This window comes from Rosa chinensis, chromosome 5 (assembly GCF_002994745.2).
Source record: "Rosa chinensis cultivar Old Blush chromosome 5, RchiOBHm-V2, whole genome shotgun sequence".
NCBI classification, from domain to species: Eukaryota; Viridiplantae; Streptophyta; class Magnoliopsida; order Rosales; family Rosaceae; genus Rosa; species Rosa chinensis.
Genome location: NC_037092.1, coordinates 57,095,977 through 57,106,050, shown reverse-complemented (window position 1 = coordinate 57,106,050; position 10,074 = coordinate 57,095,977). Strand labels below are relative to the sequence as shown.

General features: G+C 36.7%; 1 pseudogene; it reads right to left on the bottom strand.

The window, feature by feature from the left end:
- Positions 1–7,616: 7,616 nt before the first annotated feature.
- Positions 7,617–9,687, bottom strand: LOC112163718 (annotated as a pseudogene).
- Between the last annotated feature and the right edge of the window lie 387 nt (positions 9,688–10,074).

Below are 10,074 nucleotides of genomic sequence, written 5' to 3'. Positions count from 1 at the left end.
CCAGACATTGGTAGTAAAGGGACAGGAATGAAAGAGGTTATTTATATCTTAGCAGCTCGTCCCCAAACAAACTCATTAATAGCACTAGAAAAGGGGATAGGAAGATTCACAATAGATTTAACCGTATCATGGTCCAAGCAAGTTGAAAATTTAGTAATATTCCAAATACCATTGGTAATATAATCAGAAACAGATTCATTTAGATCCACATCAGATCTTCTATTTAGAAATAAAATTGATTAAAGGGAAGGCAAGGCCTAATTGGGAGTCCAAAACTTAATATCTTTATCATTACCAAGAATCCAAAGCATATCTAGGGTAATAATATCTCTAGAATTTAGGATGGCTTTCCAAGTCATAGAATGAATGATTGGCCTGCTTTTTAAGCTTGAAGAAAGAGAGTTTTCTAAGATATTTTTTACCTTGCTAACTCTAACCACCAATTATCATAATCTATTAGAATTTTCTAGCCAAGTTTGGCCAAAACAGCATTATTGAAGAAAGTGGCAAGTCTAATTCCCAATCCCCCTAAAGCCTTAGGAGACACATCTGTCTCTAAGCCATAGAAAAGAACCAAGAATCACCTCCTTAGAAAACTTTCTTCATAGCCATATCAATAGCTTTTGTCACCTTAGTAGGTCATTTAAAACAAGACATGATATGGTTAGGCACACCTACTAAATTGGAGTTTTATAAGGTGAGTTTATTAGCTTTAGACAGAGTAGAGTTCTTTTAACCACTTAGTTTATTGGAGATTTTGATAGGCAAAAATTAAGAACGGCACATGAAGTATGGACCACTGAGAATTAAGATTTTTGTACTTTACAAAACTAAAAAATGGTGCATGGGCTTCAAAACCTGGCCCAACATAAGTACATGCCATCAATTAGTCCGTTTGTTTGTTTGATTTCTGTCATATTTTTAAGGGCAATTTCATCTTTCCAGTGATGGTGAAAAAAAGAAAAAAAAATAACAATAACTCTCCCCCTCCCCCTCTCTCTCCCTTGGGAACCGTGCTCTTTCGATTAGCGTTTGTAAAGAAGTTCAGATCAACAGCTCCGATGACCACATTCTAGCGAGTGCAATCACCTTCATTCAAATTCGGTTTGATCCATTGAAAATGGCTTTGGAAGATGTGAAACAACGTTGTCGACGATCGTGAATCTGGCAGAGGAGGCTAAGCTGCAATTGCAAGTCTCAACATTACCGGTGGTTTGTATTTCTCCTAGCCTCAATGGAAGAGAGAAGGCATACCTGAAAGGGTCATCGGAGTTTGTCGAGTTTAGAGTCGACGACCTAGTTACGATCCCAAAAGGACCCAGTTGCAGTTAGGATGTATGAATTGCTGTTAATAAACACTATAAATTAGAATCATCTTAACTATTTCACTATCAATCTTCATAGATCATTGTCTTCCATTTCTTTCTTATTTAGATTTTTTCTAGTTTTCTTTATCGAAAATGCTTCTTCTCCTTTATTGACTTCACTTCCACTCCTCTCAAATGGTTTGTTATACTTAAAGGTTCAACAATCTTTCATGTTCAATTTGGGATTGAGATTCATAATTTAGGGCTGGGTGTTCTATTAATTCTCTAAGATTGGCAGGATCAACCACACCCATCAATCAATTTGGCCTTAATTCAATAACTGAATGATTGATAAAGAAGGAAAAGAAGAACATGTCGACCTAATTTGTCATGTTGTTCGGCTAGACGAATTTTCATGACTTGATTCTGGAGAGGAATGAGAGGGAAATGGGTCATATGGCTTTAGAAATGGGTCAACATGATAGATCGGCAGAGGATGAGAAACAAAAGGAAAAGAAAAGGAGAAGGAGGCAAAGAGGAAAAGAATAGCAGATTGGGGAGAAGACAAAATTTCAAAGAGATGGAAGAGTATGACTCCAAACTCACCAAACTCCAAAAATACAATTGTACCCTTCATTTATTTGATAATGGCATGGGCCGTAGCGGAGTAGTTAATGGAATGTATTGAAAATGGGTCAGCTTAGATAGTCCATGTACTTATGTTGTAGTTTTGAAAGTATAAAAACCTTAATTCTCAGTGGTCCATACCTCATGTACTGTTCTTTAAATTTTGCCATTTTGATAAGTATTTCCTTAGCATTCACAAGGTCTTTCCAAAAGATGATATTATGGGTTCCAAGGTACTTGCCAATATTTGATCTATGTTGAATACCCAAGATGGTAGAAATATCAAGTTTAGTAGAGGAGTTCACCTTAGGCAAAAACTAGATAGAAGATTTGTCCAGATTTATTTTCTGACTTGAAACACCAGCAAATTCATGAGGATTCTAGAAATGTTCCTTGCAACCACGGAAGTAGCCCTGCCAAAGATCAAATAGTCATCAACAAACATAAGGTTTGAAATTCTCAGCCAACTAGGAAGAGAGAGACCAATATGGTTTTTAGTTCTACAAGTGAATTTGTTTAAATGTCTAAATAGGGGTTTCATACAGAGAACAAAGAGGTAGCTAGGGTGAAAGGGGGTCTCCCTATCTAATGCCTCTAGAGATAGAAACGTTACCTCTTGTGTATCATTGATTAATTAATTATGATAAATATCGGTATACGTGGTTACCCCTTCACTTCCAATTTATTTAAGGCTAACACATATTTCATTAACATTCCTTATTTGAAAAGATTTTTTTTTTTTTTGACCAAAACTTAATCGGATAATGAACCATCCCAGCCATGTCAAAATGTTGCAAAGTGGTTAATAGAAAGAAAAACAGACAAAGACAAAAAGAAAGGTAAGGGAAAAGGAAGCAAAAGCAGACTTTTTAGATCCTTGCTCATCGTTGGACCATACCACAGGATGAGGAGGAAGATCCATGGTTGAAAATAAACTATGAAATAGAAAATGTAATATTATATAAAAAATAATTCTATGAAAAAATTTTATACGAAGGGATGAGGAAGAAGATCCAATGGTTGAAAATACATTATGAAATCGAAAAACTAATCAAACCCAAATTAATTTAACGCTAATCTAGTTGAATAAAATTTGGTTGTGACTTAGCTAAGTATGGAAATATTAGGATAAAGAAAATAGATAAAGATTACATTGATGATGATGTAACTAAGATATCGGATTACACCACATTACTCGACAAATCTCTACGTGTAATCTACCAATTCCCAAATTAGGAATAAGAATATAGAAATCAATCTACGTACTATTTGCTCAAGATTTAACAATGATGCACATATGAAATGAATCTAATTAAGTAGACTCTTATTCTCTTCTTAGTTAGAAATACCAAATAAACATCACAAATACATAGACTTATTGGAACTACAAAAGATCAAAGTGTGTGCTAAGCATCAGGTGTGAAACAAGCTCATTTGAATGATAAGAGATCAAAGGAGTTCATATTTTATATTTTACAAAGCCAAACATGGATTAAAAAAAAGTGACTTCCAAACTACCAAATATGCATGACATTAGAGGTGAAAGGAAAAAAAAAATTATTAATGCATGTCACAGTGCCGTGAGTTCCTAAAACGTGAACGGAAGAGTTGACTTACATTCTAGAAACCTGCCAGACAACTTATTTAATAAATGATTTAAGTAAAACGTACAATGGAAACTTTAAAATTCTTTTGAGGTGAAAGCCTTTTGAGATCTTTGAACTAAGTTCGTCCAATACTTGTTGTTTCAATTAATCGAGAGATAATGGGCTTGCAAACAACAACCAACTTTCAACAAGTTCCAAAATAACAATTTCAAGAAATAAATGTCGAGATTAAAATCGGAACCTAATTTTTGTTATGATCTTTTATCGAAATCCACACAGCCAGCTTCGTCTGCTATAATCTTGTTACGAGTGCACACTACCTGTAACCACACTGTAGTATAGGGCTGGCCTTAGTACTAAATCGAGGTGTTTTTACCCAAACCATCTAACGAACAGACTTCCATCAGTATCATGATTTTCAAACCATTACCAATCCAAGATAGTCGTTATACCAATTGTTGGTAATAGAGATTTTGGTTTGGTATCATTCGATTTTGAGTGGATTTGCAGTCAAAGATTCATATCTGAAATATGATGTTTTTGAGCTTATTCTTCTTCCTCCTCTAACAAAGATTTAGATTTCAATCATCTAATGTCGGAGATGAGGATGCTCTAATGTTATTGATTTGATGACAGAAAATATAGTAATTAGATGAAGATCATCTGATGTTGACTTAATGTTGATCTAATCTTAATTTGATGTTGATTTGATGATGATTTGACGTTGACTTGATGATGATCTAATGTTGATTTGATGAGGATTGGGGAGGAAGAAAAAAGAAAAAAAGATGAGAAGAATAAGAGATGAAGTAGATCTGATGTTGATTTAATGGGGATTGGGGAGGAAGAAAAAAGAAAAAAGTTGAGAAGAAGAAGAGATCGATGAAGCAAAGCTACTAGACTACAAAGAAACCGGCCATGCAGAAGAAGGAGAAGTGTCAAAGAATAAGACTAGAAGAGAGAGAGAGAGAGAGAGAGAGAGAGAGAGAGAGAGAGAGAGAGAGAAGTAAAAGAGGGTTCTATTTTGTTTTGATCTATCGCCTAAGAAGTAATAAATATAAACTTTGCATATAATCTACGGAGAGCAGCTCGTGCTCTAGTGGTTAGGAGTTGGGCTTTTGTGTAAGAGGTGAGGGGTTCGAACCCTGCCTCTTACCTAATTTTATATATTATTCGGTATGTATACATGTATACAATCAGTACTGTATACCAACAGTATGCAATACCTCATACCGTAGCCAAGCCGAAGACTTTAATTGGCGCATCTCAGCCGAGCCGATTGTTAACCAGTAGAGATTTCTGCCCAACCCGGTTGGGCCGGTTTGAAAATCGGCTTATTCGGCCCAAAATGTTAGCCCTAGTGTTATAGGTGGTGAACGTTCGTCCTCACTGCTCAATAGGGTCTTCACCCCAGCTAGGTTTGAAAATTCATAGATAAAGTAATAATTTTAGTCGCTTAGTATGAAAATGTGCTTAAAATATTTTTCCAACTCATAAACCGATGCATGAATTGGAAATACGTGCGATTTACCTGACCTTACCAGGGCGTACACGAATACAACTAGCTATACACACGTCCGAGTCTGTCATTCTGACCAAAATACTTAAACAATCGACATAACTGGTGTGTCTGAAGGTTTAGGGTGGGCTAATCCCCAAGGAGGTCATCGACCACCTAACTGCTCTACCTCACCGCCATTAATAATACTCACACACACGTTAACTTAAAACACTTGTGATATTAGTTAACTAATATTTTCATCAAAATAAAACATAATCAAATAAGGAAAAGCACTAACCATGAGTGAGTCTCGAGTCCCCTACCGGGACGCTGATGCTTATCTTTTCACATCGTTCGAGATTCACGAACTTTCCGTTCCTTCACGAACTTTCCGTTCCTTGAGTAACTAAAGTCCTAGTTCTGATGTAATAGACATCAATAACTTTCCTTAAGGAAACAAAGACAAAAATTTCGTCGATTTACTAGTCCGTCCAATTTTCCTAGTTTGACCGGGTTTGACCAAACAACCAGTTAATACTAGGGTTGTCTAGATACTAAATCGAGGTACTTTTACCCAAATCAGTTGCCAAACAAACTTCTGTTGGTATCAGGATTTTCAAACCGTCACCGATCTGACATAGTCGGTATACCGACTTTTGGTAATTGATATTTTGGTTTGGTATCGTTTGATTTTGAAGGGATTTGCAACCGGAGATTCATATCTGTAATCTAATATTTTTGAGCGTATTCTTCTTCCTCCTCCATCAAAGAGTCATATTTGAATCATCTGATGTTGGAGATGAGGATGATCTGATGATGTTGATTTGATGATGGAATATATGAAAATTAGATGAGGATGATTTGGCGTTGATGTAATATTGATCTGATAATAATTTGATGTTGATTTGATGGGGATTGGGAAGGAAGAAAAAAAGATGAGAAGAAGAAGAGATGCAACAGAACTTAAGCAAAGCCACCAGACTGCGAAGGAACTAGCCACGCAGAAGAAGAAGAGTCGAAGAAGAAGACTAGAAGAGAGAGAGAGAGAGTGAAACGTAAACGAGAGTTCTGTTTTGTTTTAATTTATCGCCTATGAAGTAATCAATACAAACTTTGTATATAATACACTGAGAGTAGCTCGTGCTCTAATTTTTGGGATCTGGGCTTTTGTGTAAGAGGTGAGGGGTTTGAACCCTGTCACTTACTAAATTTTATATGTTATTCGGTATGTATACGTGCATACGATCGGTACAGTATATCAATAATATGCAATACCTCATACTATACCACTTTCAAATGCATACTCTTAGTGCCTCTCTATGTACTATTTATGTCAATTTGAATATCAATGCTCGTAATATAATAGTTTAACACATGCTTTTATTGAAAGCGATAACATTCAAGATTTAAACCAACCAATGTCAATCAAAGACAAGCAAATCACCGATTTTAATAATAACTCTATTTCTCATTTCAGTTGAAAAGATTCCCTGAGGGACCCTACATGTAAATCCAAGCATTAGCTGCAACGCTGTTAAGAGTTAGTAACACTGCGACTTGCATTCTGAAATCTGTATCATTCTGCTTCTGGACTTGCCGGTAATCATTCAATTCTCGAATTGAATCCTTATTCAGTGACTGTCATTGAAGTACTTAAAATAAACGACCACCTCCCCTCCACCCCACCCCACTCCCCCCCCGGCCCGGTCAACTGTAAAGTGGCAACAGACTTAGAGTGACTATTGCTTCCGAATAATCACCTCTCTCAAATTAGATTATTGTTTCTGAACAATGACGTCTCTCAAACGAGACCATTGCTCACGAATAATCTTGCCCCTCGAGCAATGTAAAGTTAGTATCAATAAAATCTGTATGAAATATTTGCTTGTTTTCCCAGTAATGCCATCCCAACCTGAAGCATCCACTCCGCAACAAACCCACTTCGGATCAGAAGTTTTGAAAACCATAGTGGACGAAGACCAGTGTTCGCTAATCATGTGCAACAGAATCTCATTCACCAATCACCATGATCATGACCATTGTTTAGGCAATTTTGATATGACTATTGAAAGAGAATCGTCTGTAACCAATAATAATGTATATTTCTTAAGATATAAATCATACCTACCTATTATTGTAATTTTCATTAATCTACGGCATATATACATGTCTGTCAATCATTTAAACCTAATCAAGTTTACCAACAAATCCAAACAATCAAAACAACAATATTTCAAAGCAGCTCTATATAGCATTTAAAACAGAGTCTTAGGTTGAGATAAAGATTTATGATACTTGCGTGTGTGAATGGAACTGAATACAGATAGCACCCCTCTCAGGTAGTTAACTAAGACTTCTCAGAAGTCTGAGAAGTCTTAGTATCATTAATAAATAACTAACAAAAAAAATAGGCAGAGTCAACATTCTAACAACCCAAACAAACTGCTCCATATGAATGAATGGATCAAAATCTACACAGAAAAGGTTTTGAATTGATTACACATTCTCTACTGTACTAGAACCTTCTTCCTTTATGATACCTTGAACATACAATGTCATGTTCCTTTTGTGGCTTTAAACATTTGGAACAGGAGGATAAGGAGTAGGAATCAAGTGTAGCTCTTTCTTTTTCTGAACCGTCGCCCCGAAATTCTCAGTCATGTCCAAACCCTCTTCCGGGAGCTTCCAGTTGAAATGGAAGAGTAGTCGTGCAAGTGGGAGTTCAATGTTGAGTGTAGCAAATGACATTCCCGGACATATCCTCCTTCCTGCACCAAATGGTATAAATTCAATATTAGCTCCCCTGTGATCAATGCAACTATCAAGGAATCTTTCTGGATGAAATGTTTCTGCTTCTGTCCAATGCTTGGGTTCTCTCCCAATCACCCATGCGTTCACAATCACTTTGATTTTCACCAATATCCCATATCCATTAATCTCACAGCTGTCACTACATTCTTTTGGAAGCAGTAGAGGAAGAGGTGGGTGTAATCTCAAAGTCTCTTTGATCACCACCTTCAGGAATTTCAGTTGCTGAAGACTTGTTTCATTGACATTTCCTTTAGCACCAAAGACTTGCCCCACCTCTGCTTGTGCCTTTTCCTTCACTCGTGGCGTTTTTACCATTTCTGACATTGCCCACTCAACAGTTGAAGACGATGTTTCACTCCTAGTGGCGAAAAGGTCTTGAAATGCAACAATTGAACCTCAGTAGAAGAATATGATGAAGTTGATAAAATTGAGAAGACAAACATAACACACTAACCAGTATAGCCGCTTTGATATGGTCATTTCTTAATGGAACTTCAAGCTCACCGAGTTGCTGCAGGTTTAGAAGAACGCTTAGCAGATCATTTGCTCCATCCATGCCTCTAGTCTTGGTAGCTTTATGATCTTTAACAATGTTTTCAAGTATCTCATCGAGTCCTCTATGAATCTTCTCAAGTTTAGGCCTCATCGATCCCACTGATTACATGAAGTACTTTGATAGAAGGGAACACATGATTTACACATCCATGACTACAAACCCGCCTGTTGCCTCTACACCTTCCCTGACACTTGTTATGAGTGCTTCGTGTTCTTTGCATTTGTTACTAAAAGCCACTCTGGTCGTCATTCCATATGTCATTGAAAAAATCTGCTCCCCAAGGTTGATAGGTGATCCAATGTTTGCACGAATGAATTCGAGCAAATGAGATACCTCTTCCCTGATCAACTGAAATGACTCCACCCTTTTTGAGTTCAGCAGCACTGAATAGCAGATCTTGCGCATTTGTCTCCAGTATTCTCCATATGGAGCAAAGGCAATGCCTGCACCGCCATAAGAGATGATATCCGGAGCAGGGCCGGTCCTGAAAATTAAGAGGCCTAGTGCAAAAACTTAAATAATGTCTTATTAATCACGATCTCAATTAGAAGAACTAGGAAAAAATGTTTGGTGTAAATAAAAGAAAAAAATGGTGGAGGCCTAATAATGTAAACAAGGAAGGAAAAATAGAAAGAAAGAAAAAAAGAAAAAAAGAAAGAAAGAAAAAAAGAAAAAAAGAAAAAAAGAAGAAAGTTAAGAAACATAACACAAGATCGAAGAAGAAAGTAGAGAGGCCTTACGAATGAAAAGAACAAAAAAAAAATTACAAGAAGATAGAAGATCAGAAAAAGGCAAAGAAAAAATTAAATAGAGCTAAGACCAATCAAGCCTGACAATTTACAGTAGAGTTGCCAACTGAACTAAACAACAATTTAGTAAGTTTTAGCATTCTTGACATATATATTTATCTAAAACCATTATAAAATTGAATTCAGAGGCCTTTGAAAACCGGAGGCCTTGTGCGGCTGCTCCATTTGAACACCCCCAGGGCCGCCTCTGATCCGGAGCAAGCAGGAGTGGCCTGAAAGCAAAGATGCCGTCATGTGTTCTCATAATCTCTTTGGCGGCTTCTGGTGTGGAGACAACAACAGTGGAAACTTCACCAAGCTGCAAGTGCATAAGGGGTCCATAGATGTTCGCCAAATCTCTCAAGATGTGATGAGGTAGAGAACCGACAAGCTGGTGCATGTTTCCGATGATAGGTAGTTTCCATGGCCCTGGAGGTAGCCTTTGAACCAAATTGCTGGTCTTGTGACTTCGGCATATCTTCAAAAACATGACGATTAAGAGGAAGAAAGCGAAGACGATTGGAAAAAATGCAAAGGAAAACTAAAACTCCATGCTGAATGTAGAGGGAGAAAGGGTGTTTGTATCATGTTTCGACAGTTTTATACACATTCAATGATTCAATATTTCTGAAAGATGCTTCATTGCAAAATTCGCTTTTCCATTTTTAGTTTGTTTTGGCTTGGACAAGTTGTTTGAGAATTTAAGGATAGATACCTTGACTCTGCAACCAGCCAGTTTGGAGTCCAGTAGGTATGTTTAAAAATTTTATATTAATGTATTAATTCATGTTTATGTCAAACCATTTCCAAATTTAATTAGATGATTATTAAATTCCAGGATAAAGCCAATAAACTATTAAGGGGTTTTGTCCATTTA